At 39.6% G+C, this 20,010-nt stretch overlaps 1 non-coding gene and 1 pseudogene across 1 annotated transcript; one reads left to right on the top strand and one right to left on the bottom strand.

Moving 5' to 3' along the window:
• Positions 1-333: 333 nt before the first annotated feature.
• LOC114165288 lies at positions 334-18,867 on the bottom strand (annotated as a pseudogene).
• Positions 18,590-18,696, top strand: LOC114167976. The gene has a single exon (XR_003600575.1). It is a non-coding gene; the product is annotated as a small nucleolar RNA R71 (small nucleolar RNA).
• Positions 18,868-20,010: the final 1,143 nt, after the last annotated feature.

The raw sequence follows: 20,010 nt of genomic DNA, 5'->3' as shown, positions 1-20,010 counted from the left end.
CACTAACGATTGCTCTAGGAACTCCAAACCTGCAAAATATGTGAGACCTAACAAAGTCCACAACAACTCGAGCATCATTAGTTCTAGTGGCTTTGGCTTCCACCCATTTTGAAACATAATCAACAGCAAGCAAGATGTAAGTGAAACCAAAAGAGACAGGGAAAGGGCCCATGAAATCTATACCCCAGACATCAAACACCTCACAAAATAGCATGGGTTGTTGAGGCATCTGTTGTCTCCAAGAAATGACTCCTCCTGCTCGTTGGCATTCCTCAAACGTGTTACAAATCCTCCACGCATCTTTGAAGATGGTGGGCCAATAAAATCCGCAATCTAGCACCTTGCGAGCTGTCCTCTGTGTGCCAAGGTGACCACATGGTGCAACTGAATGACAAAATTTGAGGACCGATTCAATCTCATTGTCCGGAATGCATCTCCTAGTAACCTGATCACTGCACATTTTCCATAGATAGGGGTCATCCCAAATGTAATACCTAGCATCGCTCTTGAGTTTATCACATTGAGCTTTGGATGCTAGGGGAGGAAAAACAGATGCAGCAAGATAATTCACGATGTTAGCAAACCAAGGTGAGGAAGAAGTAGAGAGTGTCAACAAACTTTCATCGGGAAAGTCATCCCGGATTGGTGAAGCTTCATCATCAGTAGACCTCTCAATCCTGCTTATGTGGTCTGCAACCAAGTTTTGTGCTCCACTCCTATCACGGATCTCCAAATCAAATTCTTGGAGCCAGAGCATCCATCTTATCAGCCGATGCTTTAATTTTGCCTTCTTCAACAGATACTTAAGAGCTGCATGGTCAGTAAACACAACAACGGGCGAACCAAGCAGATAAGATCTAAACTTTTCAAGTGCAAAAACTATCGCAAGGAGCTCCTTTTCTGTTGTGGAGTAGTTTGCTTGGGCAGTATCTAATGTCCTGGAGGCGTAATAGATTACCCTCGGCTATTTGTCAATTCTTTGAGCTAAAACAGCCCCAATGCATAATTGGATGCATCGCACATCAGCTCAAACGAGGCTGTCCAGTCGGGTGCATGAATGATTGGAGTGGTGGTCAGGGCCTTCTTGAGGCAATCAAAAGCCTCTTTGCATCCTTCATCAAATATGAAGTCAACATCCTTTTGTAGTAAGTTGGACAATGGAAGGGCCTTCTTACTGAAGTCCTGAATGAAGCACCTGTAAAACGCTGCATGGCCAAGAAAAGAACGAACCTCTCACACAGAAGAGGGGTAAGGCAATTGTGAAATAATTGAAATCTTGGCAAGGTCAACTTCAATTCCCTTTCTTGAAATTATGTGCCCCAATACTATGCCTTATTCTACCATGAAATGGCATTTCTCAAAATTGAGAACAAGGTTAGATTGGATGCACCTATTTAAAACTCTGTCCAAACTATCCAAACATGCATCAAAAGAGGACCCATACACAGTAAAGTCGTCCATAAACACCTCTATGCATTTTTAAAGAAAATCACTAAAAATGCTAAGCATGCACTGCTGGAATGTGCCAAGGGCATTGCATAGGCCAAACGGTATCCTCCTATAGGCAAAAGTGCCAAAGGGGCAAGTGAATATGGTTTTCTCTTGGTCCTCAGGTGCAATATGAATTTGAAAGTAACCAGAAAAACCATCAAGGAAGCAATAGTGGGACTTACCTGCCAAGCGCTCAAGCATCTGATCAATAAAAGGCAGGGGGAAGTGGTCTTTCCTGGTTTCTTGATTTAGCCTTTTGTAGTCAATGCAAACCCCCCAACTGTTTTGCACTCTTGTTGGAATCAACTCTTCTTTTTCATTCTTAACTACAGTGAGGCCTGTCTTTTTAGGAACAACATAGATGGAGCTGACCCACTAACTGTCAAAAATGGGGTAGATGATCCCAGCTTGTAGAAGCTTGGTCACCTCCTTCTTGACAACATCCGAGATGACAGGGTTGAGTCACCTTTGTGGCTGTCTAACTGGCTTTGCTCCATCTTCCAACAATATCCTGTGCATGCATGTTAATGGGCTAATACCAGGAATTTCAGCAGTGAGGGAGGTTGAAATGATGACAAGCAGTTTGTCCTCCTCCTCTAAGTAGACACACTTAAGGTTGTCTGGCAGGGGTTTCAACTCTGGAGTGCTGGATGCTGGCTGAATATCAGGAACCGGAGGGGAGGGAGAAATGGGTTCCACAACCTGTACCTCAACATAACAATCATATGCATATGTACTTCCTGTAACATGGTTAGTGCAATCTGATTGTATAACATCAAAATCATATGGTACAACACCCAGTGAGTCATAATTAATATCGAAATCAGAATCAGAATACGAATCACAGTTAAAACCACCAATGCATGCAAATTCAGATAGCTCAGACACAGATGAATGTTTTAATGCATGCAAAGAGTGGAAATCAGAAATAAGTTGATATCGCTGTCGTTAGGCGATCAAATTACCACTACTTTAGCAACTTCAGTATTGCCAGTTAGTAGTGAACAAAATAGTTAGGGTTAAGATAACCCTGAGTCGTCTCACAACAAATACGGAATTGATCTCAAATATTTGATTCTTAAAAATGCAATTAAAACTAGCAATTATAAAATATGGGGGTTTTGATATGCAAAGAAAATGACACGGAAGATTGTAAACACAGTAATAGTAAATAGGTCAATTCCACTGCTTTTTCTAAATCAGATTCTTCATTGGTTATCTAGAGATTATTGTTAAATTAATTATTGTTGTTGATTTACAAATAAATCAATGTAAAGACTCAATTCATTTGTTGGCATCCTCACTTTTAATCAAAGTACAGTCTCAATTAAAAGTGAGAATTGTTAGATTGTCCATAGTAAATTCAATCAAAGTACAGTCTCAATTAATTTTACTATGCCTAATCATGTCTATTCCTTTGTTTCTTTACCAAATAGAAAACTTAATTAATCAAAGTAAAGTCTTGACTAATTTTAGTTAAAGTAATTACCTCTAATCAAATTAAAGTCTCAATTATTGGCAAAAACTTATTTAATCAAATGAAAGTTTCTAAACAAAATCAAAGTAAAGTCTCAATTTAATTTAAAAACCTTTTAACTCATATGATTAGCATGCATGTAGATTTAAAATCATTATTTTCTATTCAATTAAGAAGCAAAGGACATAGATAAACAAAAACCACAACAATAATCAAAATAACAAAACATATAAATTCATCTAACCTCAGAATCCAGTTAAGAAATTACAGTGGAATCAACCCTAAAAACTTAGCCCTCCATGGCTTTGATGGAATACATCATAATATGATGAAAAGAAAATAAAAGAAAGAATGAGAGATGTGGTAGAGACGGTATCTGCCAAAACCAGAGAGTCCTAAGTGTCTAAACTGTAAGTTCTAAATTGTAAGTCCCCACTTCTGCTCCCTTAAGTCTCTTTATATAGGCTTCAACTGGACTTTGGGCTTTATCTGTCAGTTGCTAAAATCTTTTATTTTTTTTTAATTAATTAGAACCTTAATTTCTGTCCAATTTCCAATTCTGCCCCTCTTATTCAAGCATTTTTACAAAATTGACCAGAATTTGACCAGAGTTTGACCAGTTGACCAGTTTGACTGTCCTATCAGATGCTGACACGTGGCGCAGAGTGCACTTTCTCTCTCCAGACTAGGGTTTGCTGCGTTTAGGGTTTCATGGAGGCTTGTAGGTGCTGCAACGACGCGGCTGACGGCGCGGCGGTCAGATTTCCGGCGTGGTGGTGTTGCTTCTGGATTCTCGCAAGGATGCAGGTGGTGGCTCGTCAAGCATGGTGTTGGTAGCTGCTGCTGCTGCGCGGTGGTTGCAGGTGCGCGAACGGTGATCGCGAGTGGCGCCGCTGGATGGTTCGAAGTTGCAGGTGCGGAGGCGAGAAGATGGACGGTGGCTGGTGCAGTGGTGTGCGGAGCTTGCGCGATCTGTTGCAGGTGGAGAGGCGTTGTTGTTCGTGGTGGCCGGAAGAGGTGCTACGATGGTGCGTGAAGGTTGCGGGAATGGAGGCTGCTCGCATGGAGGATGCGCTGCGGAGAAGGTTCGCGCAGATGCAGGTTCGTGGTGGTGGTGCGCGGAGCTGCGATGGAGATGGAGGTGGTTGTGGTAGCTGCGCCGTGGTGTGGGGACCTTGCGCTGCAGAGGTTGGTGGTTGCCGGCGGTGGTGCAGGTTCGATGCGCGTTGGTGGAGGCGCGAAACAAGATGGAGATGGTGTAACTGCGGTGGCCGGCGAGATTGGCGGTGGCGGCTGCCGTGGAGGGTGGAAGGGAAATTAAGGTTAGGGTTTCATGTGTGAGATGGAGGAGATGATGACGTGGCAAGATCTGAGTGGTCAATTTGGTGAGTGGAGGATTATGACACGTGGCAGCTTATGGTTGGCTAATTTTAAAAGGTGGGGATTGCCACATGGCATGATCTGGTTGAGTGGAGTTTAAGTGGTAGGAGGGGTGCAACTTAGTGAAAACTGGGGGTGCAGAACAGGTTTTTGTGGTCCACTTGAGGGAGGAGTGTGCAAATAAAATCTGGGGGTGCATTTAGCTCCTGATTTATTTTTTTCCAGAATTTCTTGATTTTGGACTTATTTTGTAACTTTGAATACTTCAAAATCACACTATTAATTGACCAAAAATAAATTCCAGCTGCATTAACAAACGTTAGAATATCCAATAATATTGTATGCAACTAAAATCAATTTTTACGCCACTTTTACCAAACTTACTCAATAAATCCAATAATCACAAATCCTAATTAAATCAATCTTTAAGCACAGAAAATTCAATTAAATCCCCAAATTTAAATATTAAATGAGGGCAAAAATTTGAACTCATCACACCCACACTTATCCTTTTTCACTCCTGGGCAAAATTGAACAATTTCAAAACTTTATTCTGAGGTCTTTTATTCCATATTTTCAGTGGATTAAAGAAATGAATACAAATGAAAACAGATCAATCTTCTAGAAATCATGTTGTCATGCACAAACAAATGGACAAAATTCTGTTTTTCACACATGAGTTAATCTTTTGAGTTTACAAGATAATCAAATATGAAAGAGAAACACTCAAGTTAAATATATATTTTCTCACCAAGATTCGCTCAAGTGTTTTGGCTTGTGTTTTCACTCAAAATACCCATTCAAGTAAACACTCTCAATGCTTAGCAAGACTCTAATATTCACAGCTTTCAGAAAACATGCATTCAAAAATCATGAGGACTTTTCAAGGTTATAATGAGGCCAAGGCAAAGGTAGGAAAAACTTTAGGATTTGTGTGTTTTTGAAATAGTAAGGAAGAAAGAGTTATGGAGCATAGTTTCAAAAACAATCCTTTTTTCTTTGTTTTTTTTTTTTTTTATCCTTTGTTGCTCTTTTTCAGACAGCAATCATTTTTCATTTCAACATTCTGTCATCAACAATTATTTTCCTTTTGCCATTTTTATAACTTTGTGGGGGAAATACACACCCCCACACTTTATTCCTCAACCAATCTCAACATAATCCACTAGCTCCTTCTTTCTCCCTAAGGTAAGGAAAAAAAATGGTCTTTTTCTTTTTAAGGTTTAATAGTATGCTCAAAACAAGAAAAAGAGGTTTAAGCTCAAGGGGCTACCAATGGATCAATGTCATGGTTAGCTTATTTGGCCAAGTAGCTAAAAACAAGAAATGCCTCAGTCATATCAAATCATGCATGTTCACCTAAGATGCAAAACAACAGAATCAAGCTAAACATTTGAGTACCAACAAGACATGAGCAAATCACACAAGAAAAATAAGAATGTCACATGGTAGTTCATCCTTACAATAAAGCTCAAAACTCACAAGGTCAAAAGCTCTTTCACAAAAGATTTATTCCAGAAACTCTCAAATCAACTCAATCTAGTAAATCACAGAAACAATCCATTCATAGCACATGACTCTTATTTTCCCAGAATTATGACCGTTCCAATTAGTAAATCAAATCCAAAAATCCAATGTCAATATGTTTTATTATTGAAAACAGAAACTTTTTCTTCCTTTTTTTTTTAATAAAAACAAACAGAAAACAAAATTAGAAAAGGAAAAACAAAACAAATAGAAAACAAAAACAGAAAAGGGGGAAATCTCCCCACACCCCTGTAAGACCCGGGAAAAATTAGATTAATGAAAAACACATAGAAAGAAAATTAATGGCTAGATTAATATTGTTGATTTATTTAATTTAATTAGGTTACTAAATTATGAAATAGAAAATAATTATTATTTGAGTGATTTAAGTTATTGTGGTGTTTATAATAATTATTTAAGTGATTTAAGGAATTAAGGTTAGTGGAGTTTAAGGGTTTTAAACCTTATAATGTGCATAATATCATGTGATGGCATATAGCCTAGTGGTGAGAGTTCTGTGTGTAGAAGAGCAGGTGCAGGGTTCGAAACCTGGCTGGCGTAAAGCTGTGTTTGTTTTAGAATCCATATTTTTTTTCTCTCCTTTAAAGGTGTGGGGCCCATGGAGCGTAAATGAATTGTGTTTCCAGGAGCATGCAGAATATTGGATTTCAAAACACTGAAATAGTTTGTTTTATTTTTTCGCTTTCTGTTTTTTTTTATATCTTTTGGAGTTAAATGATAAGAAAAATAAAATGGGCTAGAAATCTTAACAGAATTATTGGGTGGGATTAGATAAAGCTAAACCCTAAAAGTTTTCTTTAAGAAAAAGGGGTAGGACGGGAGAAGGAAAAGAGAGAAAGGGTGCAAGTTACAGTTTCCAGTGGCTGTGGTAGAGAAGAGGAATCATCTAGAGAGGTAGGGGAAGCCAACCTTGTTTTCTTCTCTTATTTTCTTTGCTTGATAAATGAAATTTGAAATCATATATGTGTAGTGTAGGGAGACGTTAATCTTTTGTATATTGTCTTTTCGGCCATGGAATCTGTGGATGTATAGATCTAATATTGCATGAAGTTTTATTTGGTTGATCATGGTGTGGGTTGAATGCTTTGTATAGGTTCAGTGTTACTATTTCTTTTACTCCATACCATGCATGTTAGTTTTTCGTGCCAGGGTATTCACGGCTTTCTTTTCATGGGGAAAAGAGGGGAATGCTTTATTGAGATGTTTAATTTTGTTGAACTCTGGTTCTTGGTGCGACATCCTCATGGTTCACGCCTGGGTTGAGGGTTGCGTTTCCGGAGAAGTGGTTGTTGGCATTGTTGGTGATGTGCAGTGTCCAGTGCAGTTGGTTCATGTGCAGAGTTGGAGTGCAGGACATGCGTCTCTGCGTATTCTTTAGGGGTCTATGGACAAACTTTATGGTGTGGCAAGCATGGGAGGTGGTTGCGGAAATTATTTTGGTACAGGGGTGTGGTTCCGTGCAATCATGGGAGGTGTTTCCGTGTCTGCGTGTTGTTTATTTTTCATTTACATGGTCACAGCCGTGTTTGCTTGTTTATTCTAAATTCTTTCACTTCTTCTCTCATTCCATTTATAGGTAACACGTGAATGCATGGGAATAATGGGGTTCCGTATTGTTGTGTTATTTTCTTTAAAATTGTTATGCCATTTTTAATGGAATTCCTTCACTTGGCACTTTGCAGATGAATAAGAAGGGGTTTTAAGAAGTTTTCTCTTTCTTCACTTTTCATTAAATGCATGTAAAGGCATGGGTTTTTATTTTTCAAGCATGATGTCATGGTGAGTGCTTTGTTGGCAATATGAAATTCTCATGTGTGTCATATTGAGAGTATTTTGCTTTGCTTGAAAACTCTTGGTGGAATTTAATGAAGATTTTAGATGAATGTGATGCTATGTTTGGTTTAGTATGAATGTTTGGATTTGGGGTTTGTGTGTTCAAACCAAAAATGGATTGTGGTCATAAAGTTTCCGTGTTAATCGAATGCGACGTTGAGTATTATTGGACAAGTTTTATTTATGATTTTCTTTTATGAATATCATTGTTTATGGTTAGCTTACCCCTATTTGTTTGTTTGTATGTTTGTTGCCTGTGCGATGATCGTATAACGTGTGTGTTATACGGGAGCAGACGGTAATGCAGATATTTCTGACTCGAAGTAGATATCGGAAAGGATGGAGTGGACTCGGGGATTTATGGTTTATTTTGTTGATTTAAATCAAACAGTGAAGACTATGAAATTTTCTTTTACTTTCTAGTATTTAGTTGGAACTTTGTTTATTTAATATTATTATTATTTCAAATTAACATTTGGATTACCTATTTACTTTTAAATTAAAAGGTTTTAATTAGAACATTTTCAATGGTTATTTCTTTTTCCGCGAATCGCAAAAATTTTCTAACGTTCCGTGACGTCCCAAAATTGGGGTGTTACCCACACTTTATCCATGCATTGTCCTCAATGTATTCAATATGTATAAAATGCAAAGAAAAAGTATGAAGTGTACTTACCTCCTCAAGGTGGAAGGTATGAGGGAGAAGTCAAGTTCATCCCATCCATCGTCTTGTTCAACATATCTTGATTTTCATTGAATATCCGAAGACGATGCCCATTAACTTTAAAAGTTCTTGCTGAGGATTCTTCCTTGATCTCCACTGCTCCATAAGGGAAGACTTCTGTAACAATGTATGGTCCTTCCCAAGTAAAACGCAACTTACCACTCATGTGACCAAGCTTGGATTTGTATAGTAACACCTTCTGGCCTACCTTGAAATCCTTTCTAGCCACAAGCTTTTGGTCATGGAACTTCTTGGTTTTCTCTTTGTAGAACTTTGAATTTTCATAGGCTGCAAGCCTAATCTCCTCTAGTTCTTGCAACTGAAGCTTTCGCTCATTTCCTGCTTCTTCCAAATCCAAGTTGCATGCTTTCACGGCCCAATAGGCCCGATGTTCAATCTCCACAGGTAGATGACAAGCCTTTCCAAAAACCACCCTGAAAGGTGACATACCTATAGGTGTTTTGTAGGCTGTGCTGTGTGCCCAAAGTGCATCATCCAATCTTGTGGCCCAATCCTTTCGACTAGGCTTCACTACTTTCTCTAGTATCTTTTTAATCTCCCTGTTAGAGATCTCTGCTTGCCCATTGGTTTGGGGGTGATATGGTGTAGCAATGCGATGTGTCACCCCATACTTCTTCAACATGTTATCAAGTAGCCTATTACAGAAATGAGTCCCCTGGTCACTGATGATGGCTCGTGGTATCCCAAATCTGCAGAAAATGTTAGACCTGACAAAACTCATAACAACTCGAGAATCATTAGTCCTTGTAGCTATGGCTTCCACCCATTTGGAGACATAGTCTACAGCAAGCAAAATATAAGAAAACCCAAAAGAAGGAGGAAAAGGACCCATAAAATCAATACCCCAAATATCAAATACCTCACAATATAGCATGGGTTGTTGAGGCATTTCATCCCTTCTTGTAATGGATCTGGCTGCCCTTTGGCACTGCTCACAATTTTCATATACCCTCTGTGCATCTTTAAAAATGGTAGGCCAATATAATCCACAATCCAACACCTTCCTACCTGTTCGTTGTGTGCCATAATGTCCACCAAAAGGAGACGAATGACAGAACTCAAGCACATGAGGTATCTCGATATCTGGAACACACCTCCTTATGACTTGGTCACTACCAATGCGCCATAAGATTGGGTCTTCCCATATATAGTACTTTCCCTCACTTTTTAGCTTGATTCTTTCATATTTGGAGAAGGAAGGAGGAATAGCAGAAACAACCAAATAGTTAACAATGTCAGCAAACCAAGGTTCAGGAAACATACCTTTCACAGCAGACAATGCTAGGAGGACTTCATCAGGAAAGTCATCCTTAATAGGAATGTTATCTTCTCCATTTTCAATCCTGCTAAGATGATCAGCTACCAAGTTATGTGCTCCACTTCTGTCTAGAATCTCAATGTCAAACTCTTGGAGCAGTAGCATCCATCTGATCAACCTCGGTTTCGAATCTGCTTTCTTCAGAAGGAATTTTAATGCTGCATGATCAGTATAAACAATTACCTTGGAACCAAGTATATACGGTCTGAATTTGCCCAGGGCAAACACAACAGCCAATAATTCCTTCTCAGTCGTGGTGTAGTTAGCCTACGCTGTGTCTAACGTTCTGGAAGCATAATATATCACATGTGATAGCTTCCCATCTTTTTGTGCAAGCACTGCTCCTACTGCAAAGTTTGATGCATCACACATCAACTTGAATGGTAATGTCCAGTCAGGTGGCTGGATGATAGGAGTGGTGGTAAGCGCCTTTTTCAATGTATCAAATGCATCTTTGCACCTCTCTCCAAAGTCAAATGCTACATCCTTTTGCAACAAGTTGGAGAGAGGGTTGGCTATCTTGCTGAAGTCCTTGATAAACCTCCTGTAAAATCCTGCATGTCCAAGAAAAGATCGAACCTCTTTCACAGAAGAGGGGTAAGGTAATTGTGAAATAATATCTATTTTAGCAGGATCTACAGATATACCATTCTTGGAAACAACATGACCTAAAACTATACCTTGTTCCACCATAAAATGACATTTTTCAAAATTTAGAACAAGGTTAGTTTCTTCACATCTCTCCAAGACTCTAGCAAGATTAGACAAGCAGTGATCAAAAGATGAACCATATACACTAAAATCATCCATAAAAACCTCAATACAATGCTCCAACAAATCTGTAAAAATACTCATCATACATCGTTGAAATGTTCCAAGAGCATTGCAAAGGCCAAATGGCATTTTCCTATAAGCATATGTACCGAATGGACAAGTAAAAGTAGTCTTATGTTGATCCTCTGGGGCAATACAAATCTGAAAATACCCAGAGAATCCATCAAGAAAACAGTAATGAGACTTACCTGCCAATCGGTCTAACATCTGGTCCATGAATGGTAAAGAAAAGTGGTCCTTCCTGGTGGCCTGGTTTAGTCTTCTATAATCAATACAGACCCTCCAGCTATTCTGAATACGAGTAGGAATCAACTCGTTCTTCTCATTCTTGACCACGGTGATCCCAGATTTCTTGGGGACCACATGTAGAGGACTCACCCAAGTGCTGTCAGAAATGGGATATATAATACCTGCTTGTAGCAACTTGGTGACTTCTTTCTTCACAACCTCCATCAGCTGAGGATTCAGTCTCCTCTGAGGTTGCCTTACTGCCTTAGCATCCTCCTCCAAGAGTATTCTGTGCATGCAGAAAGAAGGACTAATACCAGGAATATCTGCCAAAGTCCAGCCAATTGCTCGCTTGCGATCTTTGATAACCTGCAATAGCTTTTGTTCCTGCTCGTCAGTAAGCAAGGCAGATATAATAACAGGGAGTTTCCCATCCCTCTCAAGATAAACATATTTCAAATGAGATGGTAAAGGTTTCAACTCCAAAGTGGGTGGTTGTTCCACAGATGGCAACATTTTATTGCCTAAGGTAATTTCAGCCACCTCAGCATCACACTCGGACGCCACAGAGGTATCAAATAGTGACACCGCGTCCTCAACATCACCTGTTTTACAATTTTCTCTTTCGTCTAAAATTGAGCCTGAAACATTCGAAAAAGAAAAATCCAAAGAAGAAGAAAAACCAGATAAAGCGTCCAAATTTCCAAAAGCATAATTGTTTACTACATTACTCAATAAATCAATACAAAACAAAGAATGGTCTTCAATTGGGTGCTTCATGGCTTCTAGCACGTTGAACTGCACCTTCTCATCTCCTATCTCCATAGTCAAGGATCCTGCATGCACGTCTATCTTGGTACGTGCTGTCATCATGAATGGTCTTCCCAAAATAATTGTGGTTGAACTCATTCCTTCATCATCCTTCATATCTAAGATGTAGAAATCTGCAGGAAAAATTAACTTGTCCACACGGACAAGCACATCTTCTAGCACACCTGCAGGGTTAACTGTGTACGGTTGGCCAATTGAATGACCACACCAGTAGACTTAAGAGGTCCAAGATGAAGTGAAGTAAAAACAGATAAAGGCATTACATTAATGGAAGCTCCTAAATCTAACATAGCATTGTCAAACTTAGTACTTCCTATAATGCAGGGAACAGAAAACATACCTGGATCCTTACACTTTTGCGGCATTCTGACTGCAGGCTTCTTAATTAAGCTAGAGACGTTTCTTCACATGTTCACTACCTCTTTGTCCATAATACGCCTTTTATGTGTACATAATTCTTTGAGAAACTTGGCGTATTTAGGAATTTGTCTTACAGCATCCAACAAAGGGATGTTTATCTCCACTTTTTTGAAAGTATTCAGGATTTCTTTGTCTAACTCCTCCATCTTTTTAGTTTTTGGTTTCAAACGGTTTGGATAGGGAGGAGGAGGAGAATAAGGAGAAGGATTTTCAGAGGAAGTATTAGGGGATACCAACCTGGAGTTATCACTGGGTGCAGGCATCTCAGATGTTGCTTGTGTTGCTTCATCTGATCTTCCTCTTTCATCATTAGGTACAACTTCATTGTCCTTATCTTCATCTTCTTGGGCATCCCCAGGACCTTGTATTTGCTTACCCGATCTTAAAGTAATAGCACTTACATTTTGCGGGTTAATTACAGTTTGTGCAGGCAAATTGCTCGAGCCTTGTTGAGACTTCATCTGATTTAACTCATTTGCCATTTGTCCAATCTGGTTCTGCAAGTTTTGATTGGTTGCTTCCATCGTCTGTTTCAACTCATTGATTTGTCCCTTCATCATGTCAGCCATCATTTTCATCATTGCTTCCATGTTTGAATCACCAGAGGTTGCAGCTGGTTGTGGTTGTTGCCTCTGTTGAGGTGGAACATAGACTTGTTGGTGTTGAGGCTGTTGATTTCCCCATTTCTGGCTGGGATATTCCTTCCAATCTGGGTTGTACTTGTTGGAGGACAAATCATGGTTGTATTGCTGCCGAGGTGGTCTATTATTGCCATAGATGTTTGCAGCATATGCTTGAGGTTGTCCATTGTCTAACGTCCCTGTCTCTTTTAACATAGAACAAGCCTTTGTAGGATGATTAGTAGAAGCACAAATTCCACATAAAGTAGAAGGGATAGGCTTTTTCTGTAAGTCTGTCAAGGTCTTTACCATGGCCGCTAAGTCATCCAACTTCCCTTCTAATTTCTTGTGATCTGCAAGATATGAAGCTTCTACTCCATGGGTTCCCTTCAATAGAGTTATAGAATTACTCCTTGTGGAAAATTGTTGATGGTTCGACGCCATAGTTTCAATCAATTGTCTTGCATTTGTTGGCGTTTTGTCCACCAATGACCCTCCACTTGCAGCATCTATCATTTGTCTATCCATGATACTCAATCCCTCATAAAAGTATTGAATGAGGAGATGCTCGTTTATTTGGTGATGAGGACAGGAAGCACATAACTTTTTGAATCTTTCCCAATACTCGTGAAGACTTTCTCTTTCTTGTTGCCTTATCCCATAAATATCTTTCCGAATAGCAGCGACTCTAGATGCTGGAAAAAACTTTTCCAGAAATAATCTTTTCAGAGTCTCCCAGGTATTGATGGATCCTGGCGGAAGACAGTATAACCAATTCTTAGCGGCATCTTGCAATGAGAATGGAAAAGCCTTAAGCTTGATATGTTCCTCTGTCACTGTTGTAGGTCTCATGGATGAACAAACAACATGAAATTCCTTCAAATGATGGTACGAGTCTTCTCCTGCTAATCCATGGAATTTGGGTAAAAGATGGATTAACCCAGACTTAAGCTCACATTCTCCATCTGGATATTGGATGCACATGTTTTGTGTAATTGCTGCATCTGGTGAAGCCAATTCTCTTATTGTTCTTTCTTCCATTCTATCTTCTTGAATTTCTGGTTCAGGTGATGGATCAGAAGATATGTTAATCACCGGAGGTGATTCTAGCGGTACACTTTCAGTGGTAGTGGTAGGTTCAGATGATGACGGTGCTCCTTCAGTGGAACACCTGAGTTCAAGTCTCCTACGTGATTTACGCAAGTTCCTTTCAAGTTCTGAATCAAGTTGATAAAATTGACCCGGATTGGCCCGAGTCATGCACTATGCAGTCCACCTGAAAGTGTTTCCCTGTGTGTTTTTTTTTCTTCCTATTCTTGTTTTGGAGAAAGATTTCAAGAAAGAAATGAGTTAAGATGTCGTTGGGTCTACTCCCAGGAAAGAGAGGTGCGTCACAGTGGACAACTTAAATACCAAGTCTTTCCTAGACAGAGTTTTCCAAACTAGTCTAAAAAATTTCTTAAAAGAAATTCTTAATCAAAACAAAAATAGAACTTTGCTTGGAATATATTAACAAAAAACTAGATACTACAAAATAACAAACTATATCAAACGTATATATGCGTAAAATAAATAAAAATAAAAATAAAAAATTAAATAAAAAATAAAATAAAATAAAATAAAATAAAATAAATAAATAAAAACAGAATCAAAATAAAAGAAATACTAACCGTATTCCCCGGCAACAGCGCCAAATTTGATATCGCTGTCGTTAGGCGATCAAATTACCACTACTTTAGCAACTTCAGTATTGCCAGTTAGTAGTGAACAAAATAGTTAGGGTTAAGATAACCCTGAGTCGTCTCACAACGAATACGGAATTGATCTCAAATATTTGATTCTTAAAAATGCAATTAAAACTAGCAATTATAAAATATGGGGGTTTTGATATGCAAAGAAAATGACACGGAAGATTGTAAACACAGTAATAGTAAATAGGTCAATTCCACTGCTTTTTCTAAATCAGATTCTTCATTGGTTATCTAGAGATTATTGTTAAATTAATTATTGTTGTTGATTTACAAATAAATCAATGTAAAGACTCAATTCATTTGTTGGCATCCTCACTTTTAATCAAAGTACAGTCTCAATTAAAAGTGAGAATTGTTAGATTGTCCATAGTAAATTCAATCAAAGTACAGTCTCAATTAATTTTACTATGCCTAATCATGTCTATTCATTTGTTTCTTTACCAAATAGAAAACTTAATTAATCAAAGTAAAGTCTTGACTAATTTTAGTTAAAGTAATTACCTCTAATCAAATTAAAGTCTCAATTATTGGCAAAAACTTATTTAATCAAATGAAAGTTTCTAAACAAAATCAAAGTAAAGTCTCAATTTAATTTAAAAACCTTTTAACTCATATGATTAGCATGCATGTAGATTTAAAATCATTATTTTCTATTCAATTAAGAAGCAAAGGACATAGATAAACAAAAACTACAACAATAATCAAAATAACAAAACATATAAATTCATCTAACCTCAGAATCCAGTTAAGAAATTACAGTGGAATCAACCCTAAAAACTTAGCCCTCCATGGCTTTGATGGAATACATGATAATATGATGAAAAGAAAATAAAAGAAAGAATGAGAGATGTGGTGGAGACGGTATCTGCCAAAACCAGAGAGTTCTAAGTGTCTAAACTGTAAGTTCTAAATTGTAAGTCCCCGCTTCTGCTCCCTTAAGTCTCTTTATATAGGCTTCAACTGGACTTTGGGCTTTATCTGTCAGTTGCTAAAATCTTTTATTTTTATTTAATTAATTAGCAACTTAATTTCTGTCCAATTTCCAATTCTGCCCCTCTTATTTAAGCATTTTTACAAAATTGACCAGAATTTGACCAGAGTTTGACCAGTTGACCAGTTTGACTGTCCTATCAAATGCTGACACGTGGCGCAGAGTGCACTTTCTCTCTCCAGACTAGGGTTTGCTGCGTTTAGGGTTTCATGGAGGCTTGTAGGTGCTGCAACGGCGCGGCTGACGGCGCGGCGGTCAGATTTCCAGCGTGGTGGTGTTGCTTCTGGATTCTCGCAAGGATGCAGGTCGTGGCTCGTCAAGCATGGTGTGGGTAGCTGCTGCTGCTGCACGGTGGTTACAGGTGCGCGAACGGTGATCGCGAGTGGCGCCGCTGGATGGTTCGAAGTTACAGGTACGGAGGCGAGAAGATGGACGGTGGCTGGTGCAGTGGTATGCGGAGCTTGCGCGATCTGTTGTAGGTGGAGAGGCGTTGCTGTTCGTGGTGGCCGGAAGAGGTGCTACGATGGTGCGTGAAGGTTGCGGGAATGGAGGCTGCTCGCGTGGAGGATGCGCTGCGGAGAAGGTTCGCGCAGATGCAGGTTCGTGGTGGTGGTGCGCGGAGCTGCGATGGAGATGGAGGTGGTTGTGGTAGCTGCGCCGTGGTGTGCGGACCTTGCGCTGCAGAGGTTGGTGGTTGCCGGCGGTGGTGCAGGTTGGATGCGCGTTGGTGGAGGTGCGAAACAAGATGGAGATGGTGTAACTGCGGTGGCCGGCGAGATTGGCGGCGGCGGCTGCCGTGGAGGGTGGAAGGGAAATTAGGGTTAGGGTTTCATGTGTGAGATGGAGGAGATGATGACGTGGCAAGATCTGAGTGGTCAATTTGGTGAGTGGAGGATTATGACACGTGGCAGCTTATGGTTGGCTAATTTTAAAAGGTGGGGATTGCCACATGGCATGATCTGGTTGAGTGGAGTTTAAGTGGTAGGAGGGGTGCAACTTAGTTAAAACTGGGGGTGCAGAACAGGTTTTTGTGGTCCACTTGAGGGAGGAGTGTGCAAATAAAATCTGGGGGTGCATTTAGCTCCTGATTTATTTTTTTCCAGAATTTCTTGATTTTGGACTTATTTTGTAACTTTGAATACTTCAAAATCACACTATTAATTGACCAAAAATAAATTCCAGCTGCATTAACAAACGTTAGAATATCCAATAATATTTTATGCAACTAAAATCAATTTTTACGCCACTTTTACCAAACTTACTCAATAAATCCAATAATCACAAATCCTAATTAAATCAATCTTTAAGCACAGAAAATTCAATTAAATCCCCAAATTTAAATATTAAATGAGGGCAAAAATTTGAACTCATCATAAGTCCATCAACAGTATCATCAATGATATCAACATGAAAAGTAGAGTGATCCTCAAAAGGATGTTTCATGGCATCCATAATGTTAAATCGCACAACAATATCATCAAACTCCATGGACAAAGTACCTACATGGACATTAATTTTGGTTCGTGCAGTTTTCAAAAATGGTCTGCCTAAAATGATTGGTGCAGAACCATGTGAAAACCCCTCTTCCATATCAAGAATGTAAAAATCAGCAGGGAAAATCAATTCACCAACACGAACCAAAACATCACCAACCAAACCTGCGGGGTGGGCAACACTTCTATTTGCCAATTGAATCACCACACCCGTAGGTTGCAGGGGTCCAAGAGAAAGAGATTTAAAAATAGACATAGGCAATACATTTATGGAAGCACCAAGATCAAGCATTGCATTTTCAAATTTATTATTACCTATGATGCAAGGTACACAAAATGTACCTGGGTCCTTGCACTTCTCAAGGATCTGAGAAACAGATTTACCTATCAATGTTGACACATTTCTCCCCATGCTGATGTTTTCGTTCCCCTTTAGCCTCCTCTTGTGCGTGCACAGCTCCTTCAAGAACTTTGCATATCTGGGAATCTGTTTTATGGCATCCAAGAGAGGTATGTTCACCTCCACCTTCCTGAATGTTTCTAAGATCTCCCTGTCAACCTCTTCCATATTCTTGTTTGGAATGGCTCTTGGAGGGAAAGGAAGAGGTATGGAAGGTGCAGCGGTAGAGGTGAAAGGCGTAGAAGTCACACCAGATGTGGAAGGACCAGCTGCATGAGCATCACGCTTTCTCTGAAGTGTGGCCGGGTCGACTTCCTTTTGAGGTGTAGGCTCAGGAGTGGGAACTTCAATGTTCTTCCCAGATCTCAATGTAATGGCACTCCCATTTCTCAGATTCTCCACCGTCTGTGATGGCAACTTGTAAGAATTCTGAGCCTGTGACTAGTTTAGCTGAGTGGTCATTTGTCCCATTTGATTTGTCAAAGTCTGGATTGAGGCCCTAGTCTCCTTCTGGAATTGCATGTCTTGAAGGGTCATCATCCTGACCAACTCCTCCAATAGAAGAAGAAGGTGCAAGTGTTGCAGCAGGAGCTGGTGTGGGTACAGGTGGAACCGGAGCAGCTTGTGCAGGTGCAGGTCCTTGTTGTGGAGGTGGCTGCACATTTTGAAATTGTTGGTTTTGTTGCTGTTGGTTGCCCTGGTTTCCCCATCTCAAATTAGGGTGATTCCTCCATCCTGGATTATATTTGTTTGTTAACAAATCATGGTTTTGTTGTTGATGTTGGGGCCTATTGTTGTTGAAAATATTAGCTGCATAGGCCTGAGGAGTATCCACTGGTGTAGAAGAAGAAGCAGCAACAGCAGTAGCCTGTTGTTGTAATGCTAGGCAAGAGTCTGTAAAATGATCAATAAATGTACAAAGGCCACAAACTCTTGCAGCTGGAGCTCTTTGATTGGAAGCAAGTTGGTTGACCAGTGTGGTAAGAGCATCAATATTACTTTCCAACTTCTTCGTGTACTTGGTTGCCCCTACATCATGAACACCTCTAACAACTATGGCATCACTCCTTGTGCCAAATTATTGAGAAATTGAAGCCATGTTCTCTATGAGTTGCCTAGTTGCAGCTGGGGTAATGTTACCAAGAGCACCACCACTTGCAACATCAATCATGTTTCTATCCATGTGGTACAGGCCTTCATAAAAATATTGTAGAAGGAGATGTTCAAAGATCTGATGGTGTGGGCAGCTTGAACAAATATTCTTGAACCTCTCCCAGTACTCATAGAGGGTCTCCCCAAATTGTTGCTTGATGCCAGAAATTTCCTTCCTTATGGTTGTTGTCCTTGAAGCAGGGAAGAACTTGGCAAGGAAAAATCTCTTCAGGTCATCCCAGCTCGTGATGAACCTGGGTGCAAGGTAGTACAGCCAGTCTTTCGCATTGCCCTCCAACGAATGAGGGAAAGCCTTCAAGTATACATGGTCCTCCTGGACATCTGCAGGCTTCATGGTAGAACACACGACATGAAACTGCTTCAAGTGTTTGCACGGGTCCTCACCTGCAAGGCCATGAAACTTTGGCAACAAGTGTATTAAACCAGTTTTTAACACATAAGGAACTTCCTCCTCAGGGTATTGAATGCATAAACTATCATAAGTGAACTCTGGTGCAGTGAGCTGACTCATGGTCCTCTCATGAGGTGTAGGAGGTTGAGCCATGTTATTAGTATGAAAATCAAAATGCTCAGAATAAACAGTATGCTCAGAATGCAAGGAATGAGGAGTATCAGGAGTATGATAAGAATCAGAAGAGTCAGGAAAAGTCACTGAATATTCAGCATGCAAAGATGGACTCCTAAGATGCCTACGTCATCTGTGGAATATCCTATCAATCTCAGGGTCAAACTGTCGTAATTCACTTGGGTTTCCCCTAGTCATGCACCAAAATACATTAATTTTAGTGATATTGGCATAACATAGGGTATAACTACAAGTATACTCAAACGAACTCCAAATAACTTGAAAATTGTTAGGATTGTCCTTTGAGTGCTCAAACAGAACCACAAAAAAAATCAGATCAAAACTCAAAGTACAAGTATTTTTAATTTTTTTTCAAAAGTGGAAAAAATGAAGAAAAATCACAAAAAAACATTGTTGAAATGAAGAAAATGGCATTTTTCTGGAGAATCTGAGTTTGCAAACCGGCAAAGCGAGTTTCAACAATGTAGGAAATTAAATTCCACCCCAAATGCATATAAAATAATAGTGATTCTGATAACCAGAGCAAAAGTTATGGTCCTCTGAAGTTTGACTAAAACTCAGTCCAAAATTTTTTTGAATCTCTCAACTCAGACCAAACCAATTGCTCCAGCTATTTTTCCCATCAAGTTCAATGTCTTAGAAGTGGGGGGGGGGAATTTTCAAGTCAAAACAAGCACCCGAACTACCAGAACAAAAATCCAGAAGTTAAATGCCAGATTCGGACACTATTCATGCACTATTCACTACACTAGAAATGACACTATTCATGCACGTCGCGACACTATTCACTACACTACACAGATAACACGCACACTACACGAAAACACACAGAAACACTACCATCAACATATACCAACTCAACCACACTTGAACTACACACACACCAAAACA

The sequence above is a fragment of the Vigna unguiculata genome, chromosome 10 (assembly GCF_004118075.2).
Source record: "Vigna unguiculata cultivar IT97K-499-35 chromosome 10, ASM411807v1, whole genome shotgun sequence".
NCBI lineage: Eukaryota > Viridiplantae > Streptophyta > Magnoliopsida > Fabales > Fabaceae > Vigna > Vigna unguiculata.
The sequence above is the reverse complement of the archived record's forward strand: the minus strand, read 5'-3'. Positions and strand labels throughout refer to the sequence as shown.